General features: G+C 43.6%; 1 long non-coding RNA gene across 1 annotated transcript in view; it reads left to right on the forward strand.

Annotated features, from left to right (window-relative positions):
• LOC108551954 (uncharacterized) overlaps positions 1 to 16,038 on the forward strand; it is a 155,357-nt gene that overhangs the window by 49,878 nt on the left and 89,441 nt on the right. The window contains exon 2 of the long non-coding RNA XR_001890519.1: positions 13,794 to 13,845. This is a non-coding gene — a long non-coding RNA (uncharacterized LOC108551954). The remainder of the gene's footprint in view (positions 1 to 13,793; positions 13,846 to 16,038) is intronic.

A 16,038-nucleotide genomic window follows, 5' to 3' on the forward strand; every position in this document is an offset into this window, starting at 1 on the left:
GGCACGTGGTTTCCTTTACCTGTCAACTTGACAGGTGTCCTTAGAAATAGGCATACAGATAGCGTCCGTGAACCTAGTATTAAGTACAATAGTTAACTCGGTCGTCAAGTGGGCCACCGATGGTTCCTCGAAATGTTCATAAAAATCGGAAATACTGTACCAATTGTTATAACAGGAATTCCCAAACGTTAGGTCCAAAGATGGCGAAGAATTTAACACCAAAAGTGCAATAGGAACCTAATTGTAATTTATGGGGTAGTCAAATAGGGTGCGCGATATTAACATTTGGGAATTGGCAGGGGCTATTGGGAATTTTTTAAACTTCCGTGTACTTTCTGAGATTTTTCAAATTCTTTTCAGATATTTATAACGAAAGGAATTCGAGAGTTTAAGGAGAAATTTAAATGGTGTTTATAACGATTCGAAGAATCATGAGAGATTTATATTTTCCTAGGAAGAATAGCTGAAGTCTTACGAGACAGTGAGGGAAAATTCTCATTTATATTAACACGTATCTGTAACCCAATATTGATCTATTCTCTCTTCTTCGACATTGGCTCGTTGAAAATCCTCTTATCTCCTGCACTAATCGCCTCATTAAAACCGTAACTGCGCCCATTTCACCGCGCCAGGTGAACGGCAATTTCGAACAGGTTCCTGAAATAGATAGGATAACGTTGGAAAATATGTATCCTCCCGCAGGGTTGCCATTCAGTCACCCTGCCATCTTCCATTCAAGCGTTTCGCCATTTTCCAACCTGTCCTGAGCCTCGTAATTCCACAGCCAAGAGGAATCTGAAATCGAATAAATAAAAACAACGGTAGCATCGTAGATTTGATAACCCTAAACGCAGAATCTAAAACCATGAAGGAGAGAGCTAGAGAAAGTTAGTAGACAAGCTAGAAGTCTACCCTATCGAGAAGATGTTCGTTGATGCACAGTGTTGTGTTTGGTCTGCAATATTTTCGGCGACTGAAAGGATAAGGGTGCTTTTAATACAAATTCCTGCGAACAGAGGAGTGTTGCGCGAAGCTTGGTAGTGTGGGGGGTGTGGTAAGGGTGACATGAAGGAATTCGGAACTCGAAAACGTGTTGTCTCAGAAAAGGTTTATTTCACTCGAAGGCCTTTCATTACCTGGTACGCTGATGTCGCCTCATGCGTGGAGGCTTACTCCTTTTGGGGCTCTTCGCTCTTGATCGTTGGGGAACGACTGAGAGCTTTGGGAGCTTGGAATTATCGCGATCTGTTTGACAGTGACCTTCGATTACCGTTTGACAGTGACCTTCAAGGCTCGTTTGACAGTGACCATCTAGCCCCGTTTGACAGTGACCTTCGATTACTGTTTGACAGTGACCATCTAGCCCTGTTTGACAGTGGCCTTCGATTACCGTTTGACAGTGACCTTCGATCACCGTTTGACAGTGACCATCTAGCCCCGTTTGACAGTGACCTTCGATTACTGTTTGACAGTGACCTTCAAGGCCCCTTTGACAGTGACCATCTAGCCCCGTTTGACAGTGGCCTTCGATTACCGTTTGACAGTGACCTTCGATTACCGTTTGACAGTAACCTTCAAGGCCCGCTTGACAGTGACCATCTAGCCCTGTTTGACAGTGACCTTCGATTACCGTTTGATAGTGACCATCTTACCCCGTTTGACAGTGACCTTCGATCACCGTTTGACAGTGACCATCTAGCCCCGTTTGACAGTGACCTTCGATTACTGTTTGACAGTGACTTTCAAGGCCCTTTTGACAGTGACCATCTAGCCCCGTTTGACAGTGACCCTCGATTACCGTTTAACAGTGACCTTCAAGGCCCGTTTGACAGTGACCATCTAGCCCCGTTTGACATTGACCATCTAGTCCCGTTTGACAGAGACCTTCGATTACCGTTTGATAGTGACCATCTAGCCCCGTTTGACAGTGACCTTCGATTACCGTTTGACAGTAACCTTCTAGCCCCATTTCACTGTGACCTTCTAGCTCCGTTTGACAATGACCTTCTACCTCCGTTTGACAATGACCTTCATGCTCCGTTCGACAGTGACCTTTGCCACCGGTTTGACACTGACTTTCATGTCCCTTTTATCAGTGATTCTCATACCGAATTCAAGATCAGAGGGTCGAAAGAAGTCGTTTAGAGTTGTTTTCCGTCGCCATTTTGTACATATCAACTGTTTAACCAACCCCTTTCTTGGTACAACTTTGCTTAAATAATATATACACTCACTACCGAACCGACGACAGTGGAACTATTCGTTCGATCCGATCCAAATCACCCCTTTCAACCCCTTTCAACCCCTTTCAACCCCCAGGTATCCTCGCTTCAGGCTCTCCGGTCTCGAGGGATCCAGTAGGACACAGTGTCCCGCAGGACGTGGCCGGATTCTCGTGAAGCGCAGAAGGGACAGGTTGGGAAAAAAGCGCTTGGCGAGGGGGTGGGGGGTGGGGGGGTGAAAAATGCGTTTGCGTAGGGTTGGCCGTTCTCTCATTGCATATTCAACGCGATAGCACGTAGGTACACGTGTGTACCTGACGCTGCAAATGTAGAAAAAGGGACGCTCCTACGGCTGATGTACGAGCCGGGCCGGAGAGTGGGGGAAGCGGCCGTCAGAGCGCGCTGGCGTCGCGCACGCGCGCCATCGTAGGCGTGATTAAATGCTTACACGTGGAATAAAGCGGCGCGGACCGATGTTTTTGTCGCTGCCTCGCGGTGTTTTTTAAACGCGTTCGTTATCGTCCGCGGCTGTTATTGTTGACCCCGTTACGCCGCGTTGAATTATGCAATTTTAATTCGCGTCCCGTCGGCCGGAAATTTCGACGAGGGCCGCGGACTCGGATGGAACTTTGTTCGATTGCATTTCGCGGAACAACTCGTCTCGCTTTGTTGCATTTGTTATTATTTCCGCCTCTCGCGCTTTCGTTCTTCGAATTTTTTTTTCCTTTATTTTTTTATTTGCTTTTTCAGCGGCCGGGATTGGAGGGGTTGAGAGGGTCACGATAGGAGCTCGCGAAGTTTCTCGATGGTTTTTTCCGGGTGTTGCTCCACTCGCGTGATTGGTTTTCGGTCGATCAAATTGCTTTTTGCTCAGCCTTTTTGTAATTCCTTTCGATCTCTTTCGGAATTTATTTTTGTCCTGATCGTTAATCTTAAATCTATTTAGGTACGTTTCGTACTAAGTTTGAATTTCAACATTAGATTTACTGACGTTTTTTGTATAACTATTTGACGAATAAGGAAAACGATGTATTTCCTTAAAGATAAGATAAGATTAATTTAAGAACAATTACGTTGTTAATATTGCATAATTGTAGCAACCCATTTGTCAAATTTACAGGTCACGTAAATCTAGTGCTAATGTTATATTATATCTAAATAGAAATTAAAAATAAATTTTTATATATTAAAATTCTTGTATATTAAAATTCGAAATTGGATGGAGGGATGACATCTTACACACGAAGGAATGTAAACTTTTTTGGAGCAGCTTGTATACAGCTTATTTTTAATGTTAGTTTATGTATTATCCTTCGGAGATGAATATATATATACTGTATTTTTTAAATCTTGCTTATTTATCCCAGGCTAATTATGTACTTAAAGGAATGTACTTAAAGGGGTAATTACGTTTCATGTCACAGTGTGCCCGTCACTTTGGACTTTGAATTTCAACAAGAATAAAATTGAAAGTCTCAAATTAATCTAAAGATTTTAATCAAAGCAGCGAGGGTTAAGAAGCAGTTAAAAATTTTAAACAAATAAATTTTTGAAACAATTTTAAATAATTTAATTAAATTTTTAACATAAAAATTTTAATAATATACACGATCCAATCTCTCTTTTAAATAATTTTCATCTGCACAATCTTCTTAACCTATATTCTAGCGACGAGTCTAAACTTTCCTTAGATCAACTCAAATAATCCTTCACAAGTTATCCAAACCACCCTTATTACCTTATTACTAACAATAACTATCGTAACTTCATTTGCAATTCCTCAAACCCACCCCAAAACCTTCCGGAACAAGTACTAGAAAATTATTCAAAATTAACCTAACCTCATCTCCAACGTTACTCCAACTCTATAGCTATCGACTCTACGCCAATGGGAATTCAGAGTAGCAGACATATTATTCTTTCACGTCGTTCGATAAATACTCTAATCCGGGACGTGTACGAGCAAACTCTGCGAGGAAAGAAAGATGGTGGCAAGAACGGAGTCAGGCCTGATGCACGGCTCGGGAAAAAGTGGACGCGTGGATCGAGAGGGTTTGTTCGCGACACTGCACGTGCAAACAGCGGGTTAAACGGCTCGGGCGGTGCGCAGAGGGGTGTCGACAAATTAAAAGTGATTTATTTTATTTTTCCGGAACTCGACATTAATCTTGCCACGTACGGGCTGGAAGAAGTTGCCAACGCGGTAAGCAGATTTTCCGTGAGCTTTTATTGTTCGGATGACATTAACCTAAAGCCGCGAAAAATTTTTATTTTCCCGCCAGACGAGGGAAACTGGCCGCGGAGCCCTCGCGCATCGACGCGTGACAATTATTCGTTCGATTAAACCTCGTCGCTGTTGCACTGCCTGTGTCGTTGTGTCTCCGATTACACGCCCATCCCGTGCATGTAGCAGTGGGTGTTTCAAATGAATTTCGAACCTGTTGTGCCGGATGAAAAAGACGAGTGAAATTTTTACCCTTTTTCTGGGGGAGATTCCACCGTTTCAAGCGTGGTATAGCTCGTGACGAATTGATTGCTCGCTGGAGGCTGACGAGTGGCTACCCCCACCGTTCCGTTCCCTTTCTCTTATCCCCACTACTCCGCTAGCGCTGTGGGCGGGACAGGAGCGACGCGCGAGTGAGACAGGGCTGGAACGCGATATTGGGTACCCCTAATTATCGGGAAGTTAGGGAACCTGCGAAAATGGAAGTTATACTTATCTCTGAGTATGGAAATGATAATCGCCAGGCCCAATATCATCGTCTGTACATTACATTATAATGTTAATTCCTTTTTACAAAATTACTATTAAAAAATCTAATTAAATCTCAAACATTCGTACTTGGATAATAAACAAAACTTATTATCTATGTATATCTATATGTTTCTTTGCGTGGGTGTAATCTGTAATGAAATCTTTAAAGAATGAGTCTCCAATAGTTCAATTAAAAAAAAAAAAAAGGAAAAATGAAGAAATACAAATTTTTTAAGGACTTTTGGTAAAGAAACTTTTCAAATTCATCCCTGGTGAACATTTTGTTCGCCATTTTATCTCGAATCGATACTCGTTATACTGGATGTTCCGAAAATATAGAAGGATCACACATACACACACAGCACTGCTCTCCACGATGACCCAAGCAACCCTCAATTCACGGGGCGTTAAAAATTGAAGCAACTTGACGAAAAAGCCACCTCGAAATTTTCCACCGCGTCAATTCTCTCGCCAGAACCTTCCAAACCGTTTCGACATTCGAGACAATGAACGAAGTTGAACGATCGTTGGAGCAAAAAAGCGGGGCGTTTTCGATTAATTAAGCCCCGTTCGCTTGAAAAATCCATCGTCGTCGGGACGTGGAGGCGAGTAAGGGGTCGTTTATTCGCGTTCGACGCGGCGAAAAAAAAGGTAATGAAAAAAAAAAAAAAAAAAAAAAAAAAAAAAGAAGAAAAAAGGAAGGAGATAAAAAAGCGGAGGAGGGGGGAAAAAACGAAAGAGGAGACGAAAAATGGAAAAAAGCAAGGGGAAAGAGCAAGCCGGTGAAAATCGAAATAAAGTTCGCTAATTTGTCGTCTGGCCGGTTCACGCGACGACCGTTAAGCGGCGCTTTTCATGCGCGCGCGATGCATCACGGGAGTCCGCCATCTCCGTTTCGGCTCGTACATCAGCCAAGACAGCGGGTGAATTTAACACAACGGTAAATAGAACGATAAACAAAAATAAGGACGACGCGCGACCGCGGTGCCCGCTTAATTTTACTGCCTCCAATTTATTCTGACGACTTCCATTCCTCCCCTCTTCTTGCTTTGCCCACCGGCGACCTCTGTCTTCTTTTTTACGCCCAGGATTTTAACGCCTCGCCGAAAAGAGTATCAGGATTCTCGCGTTTCGCGTCTGCGATTTATCCACTTTTATTTCTTCCTCGTTTCGCCACTCTGTCTGCATTAGGTCCGCCGCCATCTCAGTTAACACGATCGCCGCCATCTTGTTCACCGGTAACCCCCGTTTATCTCAACGTTCTCGGCTTCCTTCGTGAAAAATTCACGCTAGTGATTGACTATTGCGGAATAAATATTAATTTACATATAATTGGATATCTCCTTACTCGTTCGTAAATAAATATTTACCATTGGCGTAGGCGCTAAAATTCTGAAAATTCGTGAAATTGACCCGTATGGTTTTGCGAATGCGATAAGGAACAGAAAGTTGATTTCTAGGGATCGTGTACCGTTTTTTAAATCGTTGGTTCTTTTTTTGGGTTGGTTCGGAGCGTCTAGGGAATTGGAAAATGAGAAAGGAGAAATTAAATTCCGTTGTTGCAGTACGGTTGCATAACGATATTATCCGCGATATGATGGATGTTACAGTATCGTAAACCGTGTTTAATATCGCGACGGTATTGTTACGTAATATTAGGTTGCCGCACGTGAAACGTCGTTTCTCTGTAGTTTGAATTTAACGGGTAAATGTCAGCCATTAAATTTTGTCGTATCGTCGGTTGTTACGAAGAGTATTAAAGACGAAAAAATCTAGAACGGAAATGAAGCGTTTAACGAGATTTATAATAGAATTGTCGAGATCTCTTTGTCGATCACGAGTAACTAGGACATCCGTGTCATTTTTTGATTATGAATTTTGAGAACGTGGAAAATGTCACTGCTGGAAAATATTCATTTAACCCTTTGGTCCCTGGAGGGGATTCCAGAGCGGCCACTTGTTTTGATACCGTAATTTAAACGGTTAAAGAGGTATGGTTAAACGTTGTCGTATAATAATACATGAAATATCGAATTAAAATAATTTTAGGTCTTCCTTTGAACATAATTCTTTTTGTGTTATTGTACGATTTTATCGTACCATCATAGTCATTTTCTCATAATAAAATAATGGATTACAGAAAGTCAACTATGAAGAAAAACTGTATAAAAATAAAATTTCAAAATTCAAGATCTATTATTTATTAGGTAATAATTCGATAAGTTGTTTTGATGGAGAATTATTAAAAATTACTAACAACGAGAAAGGTGCCATTTTTAGTATTATCTCTGTTTTCCTGAAAATGGACTATAATATACAAATTTGTGATCCATAATAACAGACTGCGAGTGATTGTAATATCACGTGCTTAATATTCACGAGGATAGAAAAGAAAAAATCGAGGTGTTCGGTTTCCGAAATGACACCCGGTATATTTCTCTCTCGACTCAATTCCATTATTCTCGTCATTACCATAACGTAATGGCATACAACGATTAATATATTTCTCTCTTGACTCAATTCCATTATTCTCATTACCATAACGTAATGACATACAACGATTCAAATATCAATATTTGTTAGCTTCAAATGCAACATATTCATGAAATCAAAACGAATCACGAGAGATCCGAGTTTCAAAGTTACACCCGGTATATTTCAACTTCGACTCGACGCCACGATCTTTATAATCACAACTGAGTACGGTTCAATAATTTTACTATCACCAAAATGTCTGGGAAACCATATACATTCGACGTTTAATTTCTCAAACGACACCCGGTATATGCCTCCCTCGACTCAATTCCATTATTCTCGTCATTACCATAACGTAATGGCATACAACGATTCGAGTATCAATAATTGTAAGTTTCAAATGCAAAATACCCATGAAATCAAAACGAATCACGAGAGGTCCGAGTTTCAAAGTTACACCCGGTATATTTCAACTTCGACTCGACGCATGATCTTCGTAATTACAACAGAGTGCGGTACATTAATTTTACTATCTTTACAATATCTGGAAAAGCACATGTATCAGACTTTGCTTTCCGAAACGACACTCGGTACATTTCTCTCTCGACTCAATTCCATTATTCTCGTCATTACCATAACGTAATGGCATACAACGATTCGAGTATCAATAATTGTAAGCTTCAAATGCAAAATACCCATGAAATCAAAACGAATCACGAGAGGTCCGAGTTTCAAAGTTACACCCGGTATATTTCAACTTCGACTCGACGCATGATCTTCGTAATTACAACAGAGCGCGGTACATTAATTTTACTATCTTTACAATATCTGGAAAAACACATGTATCAGACGTTTGATTTCCGAAACGACACCCGGTATATTTCAACTTCGACTCGACGCATGATCTTCGTAATTACAACAGAGCGCGGTACATTAATTTTACTATCTTTACAATATCTGGAAAAACACATGTATCAGACGTTTGATTTCCGAAACGACACCCGGTATATTTCAACTTCGATTCGACGCCATGATCTTTGTAATCACAATAAAGCGCGGTACATTAATTTTACCATCACCAAAATATCCGGGAAACTACGTACACCAGTCGTTCGATTTCCGAAACGACACCCGGTATATCCCAGTTCCGTCTCGACCCCCCCTGGTCAAAGGAAATTCCATCCGCGCGAGGAACGGACGGAACTCGCGCGCGGCCGTGGAAAAAATACAGCAGAGACGAAAGTGTACCGAGTCGCGGGGCAAACAATCGCGCTCGGTCAAGGTAAATAAACCGAACTCCCCGGAGGATTTCCGCGCCCCCTCTTTGGCCGTCGAAAAAGTCAAGAAAGGCAGGAGGAGGGGGCCGCGAAATATCAAAGCGGAGAGAAGAGGACGAGGCCTGGGAGTAATCTAAGGAAGCGCAACGGCAAAGGAGACCCAGAGGGCGCTGCGACGAGCTCCTTTCTCGCGGAAACGAAACCGCCCTTGGCCCGGCATTCCTTGCACGTTGTTTCGCTAATTGTGACTCCGTCGCCGCCTTTGTTTCGCCCATATTTCCACGGAGAATGAGAATTTTTACCCGGCTGCCGCTACTCCTTTTCCAGCCGCTTCCCCCACCACGCCTGCTCCTTTGGTTTTCCCGTTTCTTCCTTTGTCTTCGCGGAGGCGCGCGCGAAATTGGGGACATTTTCCGCGCCGCGGCGGACACTCGCGAAATTAAAGTGGCTGCACGCCTTCTATCCTCCTTCTCTCCTCCTTTTGTCCCTATTTTCCTCTCCTTCTCTCCTCCGCGCCCGCTCTCTGTATCTCTGGAAACGGCCCCGCGTGGCGGAGATTTATGACGAGAGATGCTCGGCGAAAATACGCTTGTGCGACGTTGAGCAGTATTTTTTTCTTTTCTTTTTCCTTTTTTCTCTTTTTCCCTTTCTTTTCCCTTGAGATGGTACGCGAACATCGTGGAGGGTTGCTTCTGGGATGTTAGTGGGAGTGCGACGACTGTTCCCGGTGACGTTGGGTCATCGGACTTGGTTCGACTTCGGCTCTGCTGTTCCACGATAGCGTATTTTTTGGGTTACGTGTCTCCGTAGGTTTATCTGATCGATGTTTGAGCCGTGAGCGTTGGGGTGACGCAATGGGGGCGGGCATAGCCGCGCGGTGGGGGTAACTGGCCGACGGAGTGGGGGAAGTCTCAGCGTTAGCCTTGAGCGCGGTTCCTTCGGACACTGTACGTTCACGTCAAAGACTTCAAACTCATAGAAAGATCTCCGTCTTTTATTAATTTCGACATATGATACAATTTTGTTACGCTTTTTTCATTTCTCTGGATTTAGAATGTGAAGAAAAATGTTTTGGTGTAAACACTGTTTTACACCGATGTGGAGACAAAGGAAACGTGAAAGCAACGCATACGAAGACGAATATTTAATCTAAACAGTGAGCAATACTGGGCTACAATTGTTGCGCGTCGTTCAGAGAGATGAAATTTTTGAAAACCACTATAGTGGCTCGTCGTGTCTGAGAGGTTAGGAATTACTGTTATTATTTTTCTGTTGTTAGTAGTTTTCATCGGTCAATTTTTAATGTTCCAAAATTCTAACTTTCTTTCCTCCTCTAATTATCTCGAAGACACTTTATACGCGTTTCGTGACGCTCGGATTAAGATTCTGTTAAAATTCCCGACCGAAGAAAACCCATAAGACCGTAACAGCGGAAATTTTATCAATGTAGGTTGCGCGGGTTAGAAAGAATATTACAAAACGGAAAGTTTCGCGAAAAGTAGCTTAATTACCGATGCAAGACCGGTGAAGGGGTTGGAAACTTTTCCACGTTCCCGTATTCGACCACGCGAAAGCAAACGCGGAATGTCATCGAGCTTACCACCGTTCCGTTAACAACAAACTCCCATTGCACGGGATCGTGTGCCGGAATTTGCATACGGGTCCCGCGACGTTAGCGGAGCCGGAAGTTGGCCCCGGAGGGCGCCACTGAGGACGTGGGAATTTCGCGAGGACGATCGACACTCGTTACTCTCTTTCTCGCCCGTGGAAAATTAATAAAATTAGCCCCCTGGAATAAACGCCGCCCCCGAAGACCGTCGGTTAACGAGCTTCCGGTTTCGAATTCAGACGCGATACGCCCGACCTGGCTAACGAGGGACAAAGGCGGCCGAAAAAGGAGAGGATCGTGGAGGGATGGATGATACATGGCGGTGAATTCGTAATTGTGTTTCCATTGAATTTACCGGCGATGAAGTAATTAAGCACCGTTTCTTGCTGCCGCGAACGCCAGTGCTGTATGTCGACGATGCTTTCCGCCTGCGACCGAATTGCTGCAAGAGATATCCGGTTTGGGCACGACGAGCTTGCTCGCAGATTAACGCGAGGCGTGATAAAATTTTTGCAAGTTGAGTCTGCTTTGATTCCTTGCATCGTTGAGATGGATCGAGATCGTAGAAATGTGGATATCAGTTAGGTTAGGATGATCGTTGGTTTGTTTCGTCCTTGAGGTGGATGAATCATACAAGAGTTAACGATAGAACAGGCAACCCAGTGAAAATGACTGGTCCAACAATTTTCCTTTTTGCAATCACCGAACACATACACCTGCTATAAGAATAAAATTGGTATCAACTCGTATTAAGGAAGAAGTTGAAGTGGGTCGCAATAAGTGTCGGCGCTCGTCGCGGCCGTCGGGACAATAGTCACGTTGTAGGCGGTTTCAAACTGTCCTGTCGTCCTCTGACTTCGGAGCTTTTAAAGCGGTCGAGTGTTCAAGAAAGGGGTAGAAAATCCCGCCAACCCGCGCGCGGGAAAAACTAAGTTTTCGCGGGAAAGGTTTACGCGGGAACCGCCCTCGCGCGGGAAAGTCGCGATGACCGCTCAGGGAGGTCGTAAATTAAGACGACCTTTGATCTGCAACATCGCTGCCTGGTCCCAGGCTAATCCCCGGCATGACATTGACGATAGCCAATGCCATCCGCGGGACAATGCCTGTTGACCTGCGGGGACGTACCCGGTGCACCCTCGACCCTAATGTCGAAATTAGTATAATCTGTGCACGTTATAGTCAGGTGCCCATTAAAGATCGGAAGTTTTAGTGTTAATACGGTTTTGACATGGACACACGAGTGAACATGGTTTAGATAAGCTTCATCGGTGATTTGCTGTATCCTTGCGATGGAAGAGAGCTGAATGCTCTTAGGTTCAAGTGAACACGTGGGAACGCTTGGACTGGTCTAGAGTTCTGAGGACAGTGTTGAAATAGCGAGTGTGGCGATCATCATTCTCAGCCTCGCCGCTAGATGGATTCCGACTTCAAGGAGGTCCGAAGATTTTCTCGCAAGTTCTCGGAAGACCTCCGCTTCCTATATGTATAACTTCCCGACATTCTAATAGTATCCTTGACTTAGGCAGGACCCGATAGAAAGTGTTACTGACGAGTCTACTAGCAGGCCTAGGACGAAACGCGTCTCTTCTTTTTCCTTTCATCCCTTCTAGCACCATCACCATCAAGGATACCTGCGATCAGCCAACGCTCAACAACTGTTTGAGAGTACTCCCCACAGGATAAATCATGCAAGAATAGGTGTGAGTTAGGTATGGATGTAGGAATGGATAGGAACATATGATAATAGGGATGAATATAGGTTAGGTTATGATCATCAGTGGTTTATTGCATCCTCGAGATAGACTACTAGTGCAAGAATAGGTATGAATAAGGTATGAACATAGGAATGGATAGGAGTATATGATAATAGGAACAAATATGAGTGAAATTAGGGTCATCGGTGGTTTGTTGCATCGTTGAGATGGATCACTCGTGTAGGAACAGGTATGAGTTAGGCACGGGCGTGGAAATGAATCGGAATATATGCTAATAGGAATGGATATGGGTTAGGTCAGGATCATCAGTGTAGGAATAGGTATGAGTTAGGTACGGATGTAGAAATGGATAGGGATGCATGATAATAGGAACGGATATGGGCCAGGTCAGGCTCATCAGTGGTTTGTTTCATGCATGAGGTGGATGCATCGTGTAAGAATAGATACGAGTTAGGTATGGATACACCAGTGGCTATAGCTTAGGTTAACTTCATCCGTGGTATGCTATATCCCTGCAATAGATAAATCATGCAAGAATAGACACGAGTTAGGTATGAATATAAGACTGGATGTATTTTAGGTTAGGTTCATCAGCGGTATATAGCATCGCGATTTATGGCACCGTTGAGATGCAGTGTTCGCGTAGCTTAAATATGGATACTGAAATGGATAAGAATATACGACAATAAGAATGTGTGTATAGGTTAGGTTAGGATCAGACGAGCGATTCGCTAGAGAAAATGTTTCCTCGAGAAGATTGGAGTTAATTGGTTCGCATGATCTTTGGTGTTTCGCTCAGAGTAGAGAATTCGAAATGCGAGAGTGGCTATAGCACGCTGGAAATTAGCCGGCTGCTCAAGGCTATTGGGAGTTCCATCCCCCACCACTCGGTTCCTCTTGAGACCTCCGTTTGCTCCGTCTTCCATTTTTCTCATTCCGGTACTAAGAAAATACGCACAGAGTGAAACATAAAATTTGCATTAATTAATAACTAATATATAATTAATCGCGGACGTCATATTTTCGAAACAGAAAAATTCATTGCATATTTTTAATAATAAATAATTTCTCTTGACAGCATTTTTGCACATCATAAATTCCTACGCACATCTATATAGCTGAGTCAAATTGACACACCCTGTATAATCGTAAATGCTTACTACATTCGTAAACGTTATCAGGTTGCTCGAAAGTTGAATAAAATAGACAGAAAAGGGCTGGAACAACGAGGAAATTAATTTTCGTTTAGTTGGAATTTAGTTGCAAAAACGGGCGGGTAATATTAATCGAGTCGGTGGATCGTGAAAGTTGCGCATGCGCGTGGACCAATGGTAGGAATTCCTACCAGCGGAACGCGGCGTAGACAAAGCAATTTCCGGGGAAGTTCCCTTTGGAGGAATGCTGCTGGGGCTTCTTAAGTTTCCCGGGACGAGGAGTTGCCAGTAATTTTCGCGTCGCCAGCAAATTTCGTTTCCCTTCTCGTTATCGTCTCGTTTAAGCTTTCGTTTCGCGCGGCTCCGATATCCTATCGTGTCAATAATAACCGTTTCTCGTAGTACAATGGAATCGCGTTACTCGCCGTTGGACGTTACCATCAGTTAGCTCTAGGGAAAAGAAAGGGGGAAAAAAAAAATAGGGAGGAAGAAATGAAAAAGGAGAAAAAAATTCATCGAGCACTTCGTTATGGTCGCTAATTGGCAGTATGCCGTACTAACTTTCCGATAATTCTTTCTGTTGCAGATTGCTGCGCCACTGCTGCCTAACCTCCACAACGCTTTGTTGAGCAACGCAGGTACGCCCTCTTTCAAATAGTCATTACTCTGGTTAGCGCAACGAACGGTGAAACCGGGAGGGAAAAAGTGGGAAAATGAAATTGGAAATACCTGGTGAAATGTTTAACAGCGACGTTGTTCCGTCGCGTGTAAAGGCAATATTTGTTTGGGAAAGTGACTAGGGTATAGGGGAATTTCTGCGCGTGACGGAATTGTCGGGAATGCGACAGTTCTTTGCAACGGAAAGTAATTATATCGGGAAAAAAGATTTCTAGTTGCAAGAAGTCACTAGGACCGCAAAAATTCCCTAGTTTCTTGAGACACGCCTTTGACATATACCGCATGCATTATTCTCGTAAAAGAAAATCCATAACAGCGCAAGAAGTATCCGGGAAATCTAGGAAAATTCGCTGGACGTACAAAAAATTCCGACAGGAAAGAGTTATCGAGGAAACTCAACGAATTCCTCGCAACAAGAAATGGTTAACTACGTGAATGATGTTCCACGGTGAAAAATTCCTAGGTCCGCAAAATTCACAGGTTTTTCGAAGCTCGCGTTATAAGTACGTCAAATATATTATCCGCTAAAAAAAAAAAAAAAAATCACCGGAGAACGAAAAGTTCCCAGAAAATCTATGAAAATTCACTAGCCACCTAAACAAATCCCCATACACAAAGGAATTAATCCGAGCTCCTAAAAAGGATTCCTCGCAACGATAAATAACTAACTACCAACAAAATTTCTTGTAATAAAAAGTCCCTAGATTCTCAAAAATTCTTTAGTCTACCAAAGCTCACATACGTTACATAATACATGAAGTACGTAAAGCACTAGCCTCTCAAAAAATTCACTAGATCTACAAAGATTCACTAGAACCCCTCAAAAATCCCCAGATCCTAAAGAATTATTTACAAACTCTCAAAAAATGTCACGAATTGAAAAGAAATTTACTACCTACAAGATCTCCCACAGTAGAACGTCCCTAGATCTACGAAAATTCCCCAGAACCTCCAAGCTTGCTTATACAAACACATTTTACCAGATCCGATAGTCTAGCCAGCCATTTCCGACATAGTCCGTTGCGACGAATAATAATTCCGCGTAAAACAGCAACGAACCGTCGAAACGGTTCCTCGAACACGATGGAATCTCATTTCTCGCGGTGACCCGACAAAGGGGATTTATCGAATTTTACGTTGAACGGGAAATTTATTCCTAGCCAACGACCAGGTCCCGAGTGGCGGCGGTGGGGGCGGAATAGAGGTTGGTTGTCGTCGATTATTAAGTACGGCAAAAAGCTCGGTGCCCCCTTTTTCCTCGCAAATCACGGGTACACCGATGACAGGGCCGCGGCGACGAGATCCGCGGCAAAACGAAGAAAATCGAGGGGAGCACAAAGGGCTGTTATACTTGGTACGGAGGTAACTCCGCGCCGCGAAACAAAGGCTGGAACCGGCTGACGGCTGATAAAGGGATCGCTTCTGGCCTGGGAGACGCCAGGTCGATATTTCGACCTATTCGCGGCCTGCCGCGGAACGAGAAAGTTTCCGTGGTGTCGAATGGGTCCAGGCTTCCGTGCCCCGTTCCACGAGAAAAGAGTAGCCACTTAATTGAAGCCATAGCACTGGTCATGTGAACGTTTTCATATTTTCTGAGTGGTTACCAAACGTCGATGCTCAGGGACAAATATTGGAAACCCTTGTTGGGGTCCTTTCATGGGAGTCCAGCTTCTTTCCTTATGAGGTAGGGAGCAAGAAATGGCGTATGGGGGTCCTCCCTCAGTCGAAGTCTGCTTGTAGCATCCTCTGTGTCGCAATGGGGTTTGCTTCAGTTAGAGTAACGACTAGATGGAACGATAGGAAAAGGAAGGGATGCGTGTTTTGTCCTAGGCCCTGTCAATGGACTCATCAGTCCTCATCTAACCTAGCCTAACCTTGTCTTAGACCGGGATACTATTAGAATGTCTGGAATTTTGACGAATATTGAAAAACTCTTATCGAGGACTCTTGCATGCGAGTCCAGCTTCTTTCCTGGTGAGGTAGGGAGCAAGAAATGGCGTATGGGGGTCCTCCCTCAGTCGAAGTCTGCTTGTAGTATCCTCTGTGTCGTAATGGAGTCTGCTTCAGTTAGAGTAACGACTAGATGGAACGATAGGAAAAGGAAGGGATGCGTGTTTCGTCCTAGGCCCTGTCAATGGACTCATCAGTCTTCA

The sequence above is a fragment of the Eufriesea mexicana genome, unplaced genomic scaffold (assembly GCF_001483705.2).
Source record: "Eufriesea mexicana isolate 0111107269 unplaced genomic scaffold, ASM148370v2 scaffold5301, whole genome shotgun sequence".
In the NCBI taxonomy this organism is placed as follows: domain Eukaryota; kingdom Metazoa; phylum Arthropoda; class Insecta; order Hymenoptera; family Apidae; genus Eufriesea; species Eufriesea mexicana.